Genomic DNA, 14,730 nt, shown 5'->3' with positions numbered 1-14,730 from the left:
TCCACACAAGTAGTATTCTAATGTGGTTTATTCCTGAAACTGACTCATTCAGCTTTTCTCCTGGAAGTTGTCAGTATGTGCGCCTGGTTAATGGAGAAAATCAGTGCAACGCCCAGGCACAGTGCCATGACTCATTCCTGACATTTCAGGGGCTTTGTAATGGAAATCATAGGTCCAAGCTGTAGTTCTTACCAAGTGGATATGTGAATATTAAAGAAACAAAGCAAAGTTTCCCCAGCTCTGGCATAACTCTCACCATAGATTCAGTGTCTGCTTCTGAAGTGAAGGTTCCTTTCCAAACCCAGGCATGCTTGAATACCCCAATATTGTTTTAATTAGTCTTTTAAAGCATGGTGAAATATTTGGCTTTGGTAAAAGGAGGAAATTCTCTCATGTGTTGGAACTGTTTGGTTAAAAGGGCATTTTTGTCTACTGAATTAGTCTCCTGGGGCTTATACCAGTATGTGAATGCTTTTTAAATCATTTCTAATGATCTGCAGCCAAATCTCACTTATTTTCTATACTTTCTATAAGTAGGTATAATAAAATACCTACTTATTTTATATATGTATATATATATATGTATTCACACACACACACACACATACAGTCTATTGGGAGAGCATAATTGAAACCCCAGATAATCCCATCCTTTTATTTTCTTCTGCTTGACCCAACCTTGTCCCTAACTTCTTTTGAGTGCCATTCACTTTTCTTTGTGATACATAAGATTTAATAGTAGAAGAACCAAAAAAATAGGAAGCAGGAGGAAGTGGAAGAAACAAGGAAGACAGATATCTGAAGCTCTTGTTTTCTATTGACTAAGGTTTGAATTTTGTGTCTGACAGACTAGTAGGGCTTTGTGGAAACTCACAGATAAGCTATTTTCTCGTCATTCGTGGAGACTGGGATAGAAAGTCAAACATAAGAAGTTGGTTTTTGGAGACTCTTATTTGTCTACAGTTTTTTGGATCAGGAATATTTTAGAGCTGCTCATTGGAAAGCAGACATTTAGAAGATATTTTCAGCAAAAGAAGAGAATGATCAATAAACCTGGTAACTCAGCCCTTTATTCTAATCTTGTCTTCTGAAACAATAGCTCTCTGCTACTTAAATACTCTTAAAGCACAAGTGCTAATATTCTGAGAAATGAATTACATGAAAAAATCGTCTTTTCTTTTCTGAAAGTGCTAAAAATACCAATCTGCAACCAAGAAAATGGAGCTTCCTTCCCTTACCAGATAATACTGAATTCTAGGTGAAGACTGGATTTCAGAGGCCACCCTGAGGCCTGGGCATGCATGAAGGTTTTAGCTCATAAGAGTAAAGAGCTTTAGAAAAGGACAAAGTGATGCCTTATCAGGACACTGGAGCTGGGTCTTCAGATGCACAAAGGGTCGTCTCCATCTCATCCTTGGGAGGGGCTAGTGATGGGAGGTTATGATGTTTATTTTTTTGAAGAAACCAAGGCATAAGAGATTACCTCCCATGAGAGACAACTCTGAGCCAAACCATTTCGCACTGCTGGCTTTCTGCACGGCAGCTCTGCTGTATGCTCATCCTTACCAGGTGCATCTCAGAATGTGCAAAGGGAAATGCTTCTGTGTGATAGCCATCAAGATTTACAGAGATCTTGTCTGGGACCTAAGATAGAGAGGACAGGATGGGTAGTGACCTGGAGGGTTTGGAGGCAAAATGATGATGGAGCAGGTGTGTGTGTCCAGAGAAGATGGAGCTAGTGTGTTCAAAGCCTCACCGGGGCCACATGCCCTTATCTTCTGATCCTAGATAACTCATGCCCTATCCTCTACCTTCCTTCATTCCTGCGTTGCGTCTACTGCAAAATCTCACGAGGTTTCTGCGGTCACTGCATATTTCTTTATACAGAAATATTGTAGAATATGAATTATCGAAGTGAAAAGTAGTGGTTTCGGTCATAATACAAGTGCCAGATATTCTGTATAAAAAAATAGTTATTTCTCAGAAAACAAAAATTAATAAGACAATGGCAGATTGGGCCTTAATAATTACCACTCAGTTTTTTAATGCATCTGCTATGGAGTTGGTTCGTGCCAATGTGGTATCATTTTCAGGTCTGGGACTGAGACTTGGATTATGTATGTCTCTGGACTATGAGCAGAGATAATGCTTAGGGTGGAAATGGGGTATTGAGGCATTTTTAGTGTATGATTGCTTTTTTGATATAATTATTTTAAGAAGTTAAGTTACTTAAATTTAGCCACAATTGTTAAATATCCTTTTCCAGAAAACTGAAAAGTGACTAAGTTAAAAACAACACCCAGAAGCCTCCATTTCAGCACATTCTTCAGTTTATAATGCTAAGGTTTGAAAAAAAAGTTCATCAAAGTAACCAGTATCATGGAGACCTACTGAAGTCATTTATATTCTTCCCCCCCTTTTTTTTTTTTACTTCAGAAGCTGGTTCCCATGTGGAGTAAAAGAAAGCTTGTGCTTTTCATCTTTGCAGTTGAGTTTGCCAGTGAGAGTGTTGTTATTATTAGATAATCATAATGGTATGTTCTGGAGGCTCTTCTCTCCTCACTGACACACCCAGTTCACTCACACCCCACAGCCAGCGGAGCCAGAGAAAGAAGAAGAAAGCAAAGTCTTATTTGCTTTTGGAATTTGATTCTCTATTGCTTTGGAGACATGCTGGGATTTGCTCTTAAACTATTATTACATTTCTAATGTCCATTCAGGTTTTGATTCATTCGTTAAGAAGAACCAGGAAAACATAAGCAAATGGGTCAGGCCGCACTTCCAGAGAGCCCTGATTCAGCCTCACGGCAGAGGGCAGAGGACACCAGTGCCAGCTGGGGAGCGGAGTTAGGGCCCGTCCCTTCACCTCCCCCAGCCTCAGTGTCCTCACCACCTGCCCAGATGAAATCATGTTTAGAAAGAGATTTTGCAAACTTTAAAAAAAATACTCCACAGATGTTAGAATACTGATAAGTTAGAAACTAAACCAGAGGTCAATGTAGGTAAATGTAATTATGGATGTGTTTTGATCATTATGTGTGGGCGAAACTGGTTATTTTGGAAAAGTTTTTAGTCACTTCTTGCTGGGGCCCCAAGTAAAAAATATGCAGGAAGACCAGTTCAGCAGTTTCTCCAAGTTTAAACATAATGAGAATTGGAAATCTCCCAGAAGACAAGCTGTAGAAATAAGCTGTGGCAGACCACTGCTCCAGATGATGGAAACATTTATGGCTAATACAATGTACCACTTTAAGAAGAAACACAGACTATTGAAGAGAGCTGTCATAACATACAATATTTGGCTACAGCACCAGCCTTGCAGGGAGTGTAGGGGTGAATATTACTAACACACCTGAGAAGGGTGTTCCATTAAAGGGGTGTGAGAGTCAGGAATCCCTGGATGCAGAAGGAACTCTGTTCTCATCCACAATATGGCCTTTAATGTTCTGGGTTGTGGGGAATCTGCTAGTGCATGAAAGAATCTTGAGATAGGAGTTGATAGGGGAAAGTCTATTTGTTGTACTATTCCCAGGACTCAGAAAGCAGCAGAAAAAGCTCGGGCTTGCCCAGCTCCATACTGGCCTCCTGTCTCAATCCGTCTGCTGTCCTCTGGGGCCACTCCATCTCCCCAGGCCTGCACAGGAGGGAGTCACAGAAAAATAAAACGAGGTGGTTTCCTGGGGACTGTCAACAGGGGCCACACCATATCTGGGTCCCTAACTCCCACCCAGCACCTAGCCCATTGAGGGGCCCACTGAGGGCTCATCTTGTGAGTCTCTCAGGTGTTTCCCAATTCCTGGTAACTCTATTGATATGAATGCTTGCTCATGATCAGTTACATTCTAAGCATTTACTTTTGTTCCAAAAAGTATTTAAGGTAGTTTCTTGGCACATAATCAAGTTCCAACGATGTTCTGCTCTGAGTCTATACTCTGACTGGGTTTGTGGCTACATTCTTAAAAAGATAAATAAAAGAGATAATGCAATGGAGAATAAACATGTGCAAAATTAAAGCATAAATAGAAATAAACCAAGACCAAATTCCCACTCTACTAACAACATAGGCCAACCCTATTTGTCAGGCCTTCAGTGACTCTGTTTAAGTAATGCTGCCTCATATGTTGGCCTGTTGGCAAGGAAGGAAATGAATGAACAAGGAAAAACACTGTTTCAGTGTTGCTGGCTACCTGGATAACCATTGTATGTTATCAGTAGGCAGAATATTGTTTTCTTGTGTGCTTTGAGAGGTGGGCCCTCCCCGAGGAAGCTGTGTACCTAGTGAGCACCCTGCCTGGCTCTCTGAGCATCGAATTGTGGGCTCACAGGCTCAGAGCTCTAAGGGAGGGCTGTCATATCTCAGAGTCACAGTCTCAGTATCTCCTTTCTGGGGTACCCCAGATGGGGATAGAATAGCAGGTAGATGGCATCTGTTTCTAGGATATCTTGTAGGTTGGGCTCAAAGTCCAGGCACAAGTGGTTGTGAGGTAGGACAGAGCTGGAGGCTCATGACCATGGCAGGGCTCAGGGAGAAGCAGGGAAACCTGTTTCTGTCTAGGAAAACCCCCGTGGGCAGTGGTGATGTCTGAGCCCCAAAGAGACACATATGATTCCTAAGTTCCTTACTAAAAGGGCTAATTTGGGGAGAGGCTGAGCATGAGATTGGGAATCCAGAAGGAACTTTTCTCTATATGAAATTCATAAACTTTCCTGGTCCTTCCATTGAGAATCCCCCTCAGCTCGATTATTCCTACATCAAAACCTACTACACACACACAAACACATCCTGTTTCCAACAGAGCTCTGAAAACACTCATCCACCTGCATATTTTTAATCAGATCATTTAGATTGCTCCCTGTGGATTGCCTTTTTTATGGAGGAGGAGAAGATGGCACAAGAATCTTTTGCAAGGATTGTGTAAGTGATTATTTGAGCAAAAATAAATCACCTTTTGATTCTTCAAGGTAAAAAGTCTTTCCAAGCCAGGTGATTGAAGTCTAAATTGTTCCACACAGGAAAGCAGGGCAGGTCTCCAGGTATATGCAGGTGGGCACAGTCTTTTAGTGAGTGGAGGATTTATGAGGTCTTTCAAATGGAATCCCTGAGGCCAGTAGACTCACAAAGAAGGGATTTTTCAGATCCTGTCATTTCAAACTCCAGGCAAAATATTGGTATTTAAAAACAGTTTTCCAAAGTCAACCCTCATTGGCTCAGATATGAATAGAGAATCAGGAGTCAAGAAAAGTTAGAAGGTAGAGATTTTAAAGTCAGGCCTGGTTTGAATTTATATGTGGTTATTCTAACTAGCCAGAGAGGCACCCTCCTCTGCCCCGTCCCAGGCATAAATTGCTCCCTCGTTGAAAGATAACTATTTTTCTAAGTTAGATCTACTTTAAGGACCATTAATTTAGCAAATTAACTGGCATTCCTAGAAAAGCTCCATGGCTTGTGCTAGTAAATATTTACCCAGTTAGTGACACTTCAAACGGCACCCCAAAATCACTGGTCCACTTCCAAAGGGTGAGCAGTTTACTTTCAGGAAATGGATTACTCACTTGTGGAATCAGACCAACACCCAGGCTGCTCAGTTTCAACATACTTAAAAATGCAAGAGGGAACTTTCCTGCTTCAAACCTCCAAACCTTTTCCAGATGGATGGAGAGGGGCGAGTGCCTCAAACCCGGCAAGGGCAGCTCAGCCTGGGTGGCTGAGCATGGGGAATGGCGGCTGCAGGCTGGAGATAGATGGTTGCTGAGAGGTAGCCCCAAGTGCCTGGAGAGAGAGAGATGCCTCATGTGCCCACCTGTTTCCATTTGCCAAACACCCACAAGAAACTTGGGAAGTCTATGGAAAGGCCAGTGTGCTCAGCTGAGATGCTGACCTGCCCACACTCCTAAATTGCAAGTGCTGGCTTCACTTCTCAGCTGCAGCTGCCCACAGCTGTCTGGAAATGGGATCTGGGCCTGGGGAAGCAGCAGCAGGGGTAGGGGATGTACTATGGCATGTTTTTTTAACCTGGACCTTTGGCCTTGGTAGCCAAAGAAGACAGTCAGGCCCACTCTGAGCAGCTTTGGACTGAGGATTCAGTGGGATGTCTCAGAGGGAGACACTGGGGAGCAGGCAGCTGGCACAGTCTTCAGTTCTGGCTGCAGGTTTTCAAAGGGACACTGAGTAGACCCAGAGGAAGGTAGCGAGGAGGCTGCAGGGATCTAAAAATCATATTCTCTAAAGATTATTAGAAGGAATTGAGTCTTTTCAACCTGAAAAAGAAAATTTAGGGGGATGGCTATCTTGTGAAAGGGGGAATAGATGTTTTTAAATATTTTTATTGTAATAAAATACATGCAATATAAAATTTGCCATTTTAATCATTTTTAAGTATAAGGGTCTTTTTTTTACATTAATTGGATTCACAGTATTGTGCCATCATCAACACTATTTCCAGAACTTTTTTCATTATCCCAAAAAGAAACTCTTTACACATTAAACAATAATTTCCTCCTCCCCCTCAACCTCTGGTAATACTGTTCTACTTCCTGTTTCTATGAATTTGCCTATTCTAAGTACCTCATTAAGTAAAATTACACCATTTGTCCTTTTGTGTCTTTTTTTTCACTTAGCATAATATTTTCAAAGATTATCCATGTTGCAGCATGTATCAGAATTCCATTCCTCTTAAAGGCTGAATAATATTCCATTATATGTCAAAATATACCATAATATATACCAAATATACCACATTTTGTTTATCCAGTCAGCTGTTGATGGACATTTGGGTTGTTTTTGGTTGTTGTGAATAGTGCTGCTATGAGCATGGTTGTACAGCTCTCTGCAGATAGATTCTTTGTGGTTGCAGAAAAGCTGACTTTTGTTGAATGGGAAGAAGTTGCAGGGAGGCTGCTTATGGCCTTGATAATCCTTGGCTGGTGGAAGTGGGCTCTGCATGCCAGTGACCCTCAGGGGAGAATCATGAGTTAGGACCCCCCACAACTAGTAAAGAAGGGCCAGGAATCTCCAGAATTCTGTGTTCTCAGGCAGGTGGCCCAGGCATGCTAAGGAAACCTCTGGGGAAAAAATAGGTATCTGATCAACTTTCCCCTGAGGAGAAAAAGAGGGCGTGGAATGGTAAACTATCTACCAGTCAGGAGAGGTGACTTGCTAAACTACCTCTGGCCTGGACTTGAGATCAGAGGCTAATGATGCTACAAAGCTCCAACACAGGCTCTTCTTAGTCCTGGGGAAGTTTTCCCAGAGCTCCTTGGAAAGCTTTCTTGCACACTAGCATTCTGGGGTGGGGATGTGGGGGTGAGGTCCACAGTTCTCAGCACAGTCCCCTCCTGTCTGCCGAAAGGAGGGCTGCCCTCTGGGAGACCTGTCCAGGCCCCATCTCCTCATAGGTCATGCTGAGTCCAGATCAGTGGGTGAGGGAAGGTAGGAAATGCTGGGTTGGGGAGTGTTCAGGAGTGAATGTCAGCTGAGGTGGGGATGCCCTGGGATCCAACACGATTAGCTTCATTCTGTTCCTTATCATTAGTTGGGGAGGCCTAGCCAGAGAATTCCAGTATTCCAGAGTGAGTTTAATTGTGGGTGATTTCATTCTGCTTTTTTTATGTTGAAGCCAGGGGCTTGCGTCATATCTCAGTGAATTCAGGGAGATTTTTATTTGCATGTGAATCATAGCTTTTCCAGCTGAATGTCACTTACTTGGAATTTTTGTCTGATTTTGTTTTTGTTTTTGTCTCTTAGTGTTTTTCCATCAGGCTCTATGGCTAACCAGAAAAAAAAAAGAAAAAGAAAAAGAGGAAAGGCTCAATCTGACTGGAGCAGGGTTTGAGTTGGCAACTCAAAAAGGAGAGTATTATGAATGTGAAAAAAAGAAAACGGATGCTTTATTTTGCTTTGAAGGAGGGACTGAAGCCAAGTCAAATTGAGAGCTCTAATTTGGGAATGGTGTTATTACAGGTCATTGGGAGTTGGTTACACTCTAAATTGGGAGGCTAGTCACATGAGGACGCAGCAAAGGCAGATCACATGGGGGGCAGTTGGGGCTCTTTTACAATGAGGTTTTATTTTATTTACTACACGGTTGAAATGTAGTTCTGTCATGTTCAGTAACCAAGTCAACTTATTGGCTGCTAAGCACTCCCTGTCTTGGCCCACCAGTTATTTTATAATTGAGCCAGTTCTTCCAATATGTGTGCTTTCTGGGCTTTATTTAGATACTGAAATCTGTTCAGTGATTAGTAGAGCAAGACATGTGCTAAAGGTTATATATCTGCTCTTCACCTTCACCTTTGGATCTTATTCTGAGGGGCTGGCTTCCTTTTCTTCCAAAGACTCTACTCATTTTAGATCTCAAGGTCAAAACATTCTGATAACTTTATATGTAGATAGAGATAGCGATAGATAGATAGATAGATAGATAGATAGATAGATAGATAGATAGATAGATATGATATGATATAGATATAAATATTCATGGTGGTCTCTAGTTATTGGATTATCTTCCATTTTCTCAGTACTGTTCCTGCCAGCTTTCAAAATGAAAACAAAAACAAAAACAAAAGATGGGTCCTGCCTACCATGGGCAGTAGGAACAAAGTATTCTTCCTACCTCAAAACTGCAGACTCTTGCTGTTCTTGGTGTCCTGGGGAATGACAAGAGAGGGCTGTGCATGGTAAGCTGCTCATTTTTCTTGGACAATCAAGTTGGCAGCTTTTTTGATATATAAACCCTGATCTGTTAGCTGTGTTTGAAATAAAAACAAAAAAGCAGTCCAAGAAGACCATCTAGAATTCAGTGCCTAGTGCAAATAAGTTGTGCTCATGGTCCTAAATGGAGCACGTTACTAAGCTCATGACTTACTAAGAGAGTCTGTTGGTGCTTGTGAAGTAAGGCAGCTCAGCGATGCTTGTGAGCAAAGTTAGGAATAGAAGTGTGCGGAAACTTTCTATAAAAGGCGGCCGGGTCCCCTGGACTGGTGTGGATAAACGGTCAGGAAGACCTGGCATTGTTCGTGGTTGTACCAGGGTATTGGTACATGCCCTTGGATGAGTTTCTCTGTGCCTCAGTTTCCTTGAAGCACTATATTGATTTTGGGAGGGGAGAATAAGGGCTTCCAGAGATATATGAGAAGTGAAATGTAATTAGGTAAATGGAGGGAGTGTGGTGTCACATCATGTGATGGGAGCTTGAATCAGGGCCACGTGTCCCCGAACAGGTAGTCTTCCCTCAGCTGTCATCCACCATGGGTGATGCCTCTGACATCACAATACCCAACTGGACACTCAATAATGATCAGCTGTGCTCAGTGGACAGCAGAGGAGGGAAGAAAGGGGGACAAAGTGGAGAGGGAGGAGATGGAGCAATCTCTTATGTGATAATTCTATCAACTCAACCTTTTCACCTAACATTGGTTCAACTGTAATGTGTTCAGCTCCACATGACCTGTGCAGCATCTGTGCCCTCCCGACAGACTCAGCAGAATATTATGGTCTTCTAATCAAGAGAATTTTGCTCCTGTTACTGCATGTCTCATGGTCATCGTCAGCCCTGTGAGTTCATACTTCTTCACCAAGCAGCTCTCCGGAGCAGCCTTTAAGAGGCAGTGCTCTGGTTTTGTGGTCCAAGCCTGTGGACTCTCCTGCAGACCAATCTCCACCCTCCTTAGAGGAGCACAGAACTCCAGGGATGATGTGGGGGTGGTTTGTGAGGGTATGATTCTATGGCAGATATGCTTTAAAATGGAAATCCTTACCTGCATTTTATTCCAGAGCCACTTTCGGCCTGGGCAGACTTCATTTATGTGTTCTAATGGCACTCTTAACACCCTAAGGCTCCACTCCTGGCCTTAGAAGGAGCTATTAGTACTTCTTTTCACTGGCTAGATTGCTATGAATGGCAAACTTGAGAGATCAGCGTTGTCCTAGAAATATTATGACATTTTGCTTGCTTGTTTGTTGGGGTTTTCTTTGTTTGATCCAATACCTTCCTCTTAAAAATAGGTCCCTGCCACCCTTTGAATTGATTCTTCTTGGTTCTTCTGGCAGGAATTCATTTTGCGCACCTGGTTTCACACCAGCCTTAACTCGCTGATCATCCCAAAGCTGGAAATAGGAAGCCTTGATTTTTTCCTTAGTTCCTTTGACCAGTGGTTCTCAAACTTAAGCCTGGATCCAACTTACCTGAGGGGTGTTTTAAACTCAGAGTTTCTGATTCAGAGATCTAGGGAGGGGATTATAATTTGTCATTTTAACACGTTCCTGGGTGCATGGTCCCCCTGCGTGTGAGAAGCAGTGCCTGAGGCCTTCTTGGCTCCCCCTGCTCTGCCCTTCTCCCCTCCCCCAGCCTGAGGGGAGTCCCACGCAACACCGTCTGGGCCCCTGAGATGATGGCAACTGCCACTAACAATTATATAATGTTCCCCATGGGCCAGACAGTAGTGCCTATGCCAACACAGATGAAATAGTTCAAATGTCACAACAATACTATGAGGAATCCCATTTTCCAGGTGAGGAAACGGAAGTGTACAGAGCGGGTAAGTGAATTGTCCAAGGTCATGCAGCTAACTTAATGGAAGATGGGAATTCAATATTCAAACCCAGACAGTACAGCTAGAATCTGTTCTCTCAGTCACTATGTTTCATCATCTTTTCCTTTCCCTCAAGTCACTAAAGCACCTGATTCTCCTACAGTGCTTGGAAGTGAATAAATACCTCAGAAAAGAGCCCCGAGACAAAGGAGCTCATCTCAGGTCCTCATACCCTGCACCTCGGGCCCAAGTCTCTGGGCAGCTCAGCTCCCCTACCTGTGTGTGAGTGATGGGAGGTTTGCCGGGGTGTTGCTCTTGGAGAGGACAGGGCCTCAGGAGGGGTGATGAGATGTGGGCGGTGTCTGCCTGTGACGAGAGGCTGCACTCCACTACTTCTGGAACCCAGTGTCCCCTCACCATTCTGCCCCGTCCAGAGGTTTCTGCTGTTGCCATGTGGCACCCTAACGCGGGACAGAGCCAAGAAGAACAGATGTGCTGTGTCAGTGGCCGTGACAGAGCAGTGCCCAGTCTGGTCCAGCACGCGGTGCTCAGCGCTGCCCCTGCCCTCAGAGAGCTGGCGTCTAACTGAGAAGGAGGGTCGCCTGATGTACACTGAGCTACAGTGTGCGGTAGAGAGAGACAGCAAGGGCCCGAGCCCGTGGACAGGGCTTGAGGAAGGAGGCAGATTCTTAAACCTTGTCAGTGGGTGATGATGTTGTTGAGGGGTTGTGGGGGGGCGAGGGAAGGCAGAAGGTTTGGATGTGTTCAGGGTGTGTCTATATATAGCAGAGAATATTTAATGATAAATAATGATCTCTTTTAGGATTTAAGTAGCCAAAGATTATCTCCATTGGTAGAGTGATAATAGATTCAGCTCTTTGTTTTTCCAGCAAATGTGCTGGAAGCTGGTTGGAGGTCTGCTGGAGTTTCTGGGGTACTTCAGAAAATGGACCCTGTTCCTTAGAGAGCTGCCTATTGGTTCTATAAATGGAGATCCTCTGAAAGTATTTCTCGACCCCGCTGGTGTGATTCTCTCTGAATTCTCTGTATCACAGACATTTTTGTGGGTGCTGCGCTTTCCCCACAGCTCCTCCTGACGCTGCACAGCTCCCTGAGAGGGACATGTCCTCGCAGCAGGCCATGCACCCTGACAGGGACCAAAGATAAATTTCTAATGGGTTAATAAATACATCCACCTCCACAGATGGTGGTGCAAAGCTAGATTAAAACAAAACAGGCTACTGTTAGCACCGGCCCAGTGCGGCCTAAGTCTTTCTCTTGCTGTTTTCTTGTCATCCTTTGGTTTAGAATTCTAGACGGTATGTTTCAGACTCTGGAAGGATAAGTGAGAAGCCCTTGTCTACAGACTTAACACTATGGGCTCTGAGCTCTTGTTTCCCACTGCAACATCCCCACAGAGTCTGCCAAGCACAGAGTCCTCATCTGGTCAGCCCACCTGATTCTGGTCCAGCCATTGACCTCTGAGTCTATTTAATTTCACAGTGGGATGCCCAGAGGGAAATGGCCTTGACCATACTAATTTCTGATTAGAGAGCTTCATCCTTTACCATTGTCCTTCCTGCCTTTTCCCTTTTTTTTTTTTCACTCCACCACCCCCAAAGGACTTCAGAAATTTTAAAGTAGCTCCCCTTCTCAAAAACTCTGAAAATTCTTATTGTGATTGCATTGACAGACCTACTAACCTGAAAACCAGTTTCGAGCACAAGTAACTGGTGAAAATAAGAGGACTTTTCTGCTTACCTTTGCATAAATTTCTGGAGTTGGCTAATAGCACCAGAGAGCCAGAAAGGGAGGTGTGCCTCTGACTCCCTCTACAGGGCTATGCCTAATGAGGACAAGAGAGCAGGATTAGATTTGTCCCAGGGTTGGTCACCCAACTCCAACCTTGTACAGTTGACTAGGCCGTTCTTTTCAAAGACAGTAACAGTTAATCTGTGTCCATCCATGCCTTTGAATATCTTGCCTCCCTAAAATGGTTTATTTTCTATTCCATAGAAAACATGTACATATACCTTAGATTTTATAGCTCCATGAGTGATACATACATTTTACTAACAAGTTTGCAAAATATGTGTTTTGGGAATATGTATGTGTACTCCTTGGGGACAGTATTTCCACACGTCACAGGGCTCTTTCCATTCACACTTACACTTTGTATTCCATCTCTCAAGATGGGAAATCTTGTCTATAAGTTGTTGAGCAACTTCCTTGTTATTTTAGAAAGTGTGGGGCCCAGTCACTTAACAGTCCAGGCTCATTTAAAGGCATAGAATGTCTCCCTGTTGCCAGAGATGAAACTTGTTGCCTCTGGCCCTTCCCAGGCTTTGTGAGGTTTATAAACCTCTTGTGGAAAGTGGCTGTTGTTCAGTTTGGTCTGTAGGATCAAGCACGAGCTGTTCTTTTGTGATTTGACCTGTTTATATTCCTCCCAGGACACTCCTTTGTTGACTGTGTCTGGACAGTGCCGGAATTTTGGTCTTGGAGTTCTTCATTGACACATATTATTGCAATCAGGTTACATGGACCACAGCATGCTGCTTCGAGACCCCCGTTTCTGGTGCTTCTCATGGAACAAGGCCTGAGTCTAAGTGCAGTGGTATAAAGCATGTTGTTCCCCTTTGCAAGGTCAGCATGAGGACTGCTAATTCATTGTTTTGAAACACTACTGGAGTACCATTTTGTGGTATGTGGGGTTTTGTCAGTGGTGGTCTGGGAGTGCGAGAGGCTCTTAAGATAGTGAGTTGGGGAGCTTCCTGCCCCTCCTGTGAGGGCAGAGGAACATTGAAAGCCTCTCCTCTGAGGGATTTTGGTATAAAAAACTAGGCAAATGTGGTTTACAAGGATTTGTCTTGCATTTGTCAAGAGTAAGGTAGCATTTTCTTCATCTCTAATTTATACAGTTCTTAGGAAATCCATTGCTATGAGGTTTTATTAGAACATAATCATGGCCAAGAAAAGTTGGACATACCACTGTCTTAACACAACCCTATTGCAATCGGTTTTCTTTCTTTCTTCAACAGATGTTTGTAAAAGAGTCCTATTAAATACATTTAATTCTGCTGTCTCAGCCTAACAAATCTTAATTGTGAAGATTACTTTAATTGGTGTCAGTTACAATCAGGAAAAGCACCCATTATGCTTTTGTTTCTAGCACATGGGGAAATTTTCCATTCTAAACAGAATATTGAGAAAAGGGAGGTAATAAAGATTTTGAACATTGAGCTAATCATCTTTCCTCTTTTTCACGTTCCTGTTTTTATTTGACATGAAAGCTAAAAGGAATCAGAATTCTGCAGTCAAATGAGAAAGAGGTAGCTGAACTGTTGTGGGACAACAATTGGTACCCACCATTGTTTGCAGGTCACCCAGCGCATCAGTCTTCATTTAAAGGGAATTTCTAGGAAGTGCCTAAGATTTTGAGGAAGAAATCCCAACATCTAACAAACCGTTATCAAACAAAATGCCAGGGGACATTTTATATAGCTACTTAAAACTGGGATTACTAGGGCAATGTTAATGGATGGGAAGATGGGGACGACATCACCACCCTCAATGAACTTACACTCTAGGAGAGAAAGACAGAAAATAAGGAGAATACACAGCAGATCGCATGATAAGTGCATGGAGAAAAATAAAGCAAGACAGGGATAAGGGAGCATAGGTGAGGGGATGATGTGGGCAACTTAAAACAGTGTGGACAGAGAAGTTCTCAGAAGATAAGATCTGAGCAAAGACACAACTAAAGGAGGCTAAATGTAGGTCTAGGGGAAATGTGTTCCTGGGAGAGGAAATACCAAGTGCAAAGGTGGGGAGGTGGCACAGGTTTGGCCTGTTAAAGGAACCAGCAGTAAAGGAAGGGGCCTATATCACAGAGAGGTGACGAGGCTGTGGTGTGGGTTCTACTCAGAGATAGGAAACCACTGGAACATTTGATCAGAGAAGTGACATGACTTATCTTCTGGTATAAAAAGATCATTCTGGTTGTTATGTTGATGATGTTTGTGGGGTGGGGAGGGGTGGAATGCAGAAGCATGAAGAAATCAGATTCAGGATTTATTTTGAAGATTTGGCACACAGGATTTGCTGACATTAAATATGGGATGTAAGAGAGACTAGTCAAGGATATTCAAGGGTTTCAACCTGAGCAACCGGAAAGATAAGAAGCCGTTTGCTGAGAGT

General features: G+C 43.2%; 1 protein-coding gene across 6 annotated transcripts in view; it reads left to right on the top strand.

Annotated features, from left to right (window-relative positions):
• SAMD4A (sterile alpha motif domain containing 4A) overlaps nucleotides 1–14,730 on the top strand; it is a 197,351-nt gene that overhangs the window by 93,677 nt on the left and 88,944 nt on the right. Inside the window, exon 1 of one of the 6 annotated variants that reach the window (XM_073211223.1) lies at nucleotides 8,718–9,553. The exons of the other annotated variants lie outside the window; for them this stretch is intronic. The gene's annotated coding sequence lies outside the window, so the exon portion shown is untranslated. Of the gene's footprint in view, nucleotides 1–8,717; nucleotides 9,554–14,730 lie in introns of those variants that run through there. 6 annotated transcript variants of the gene reach the window in all.

This window comes from Manis javanica, chromosome 8, assembly GCF_040802235.1.
Source record: "Manis javanica isolate MJ-LG chromosome 8, MJ_LKY, whole genome shotgun sequence".
NCBI classification, from domain to species: Eukaryota; Metazoa; Chordata; class Mammalia; order Pholidota; family Manidae; genus Manis; species Manis javanica.
Note: the sequence above shows the minus strand (reverse complement) of the source record. Positions and strands in the feature narration are given on the sequence as shown.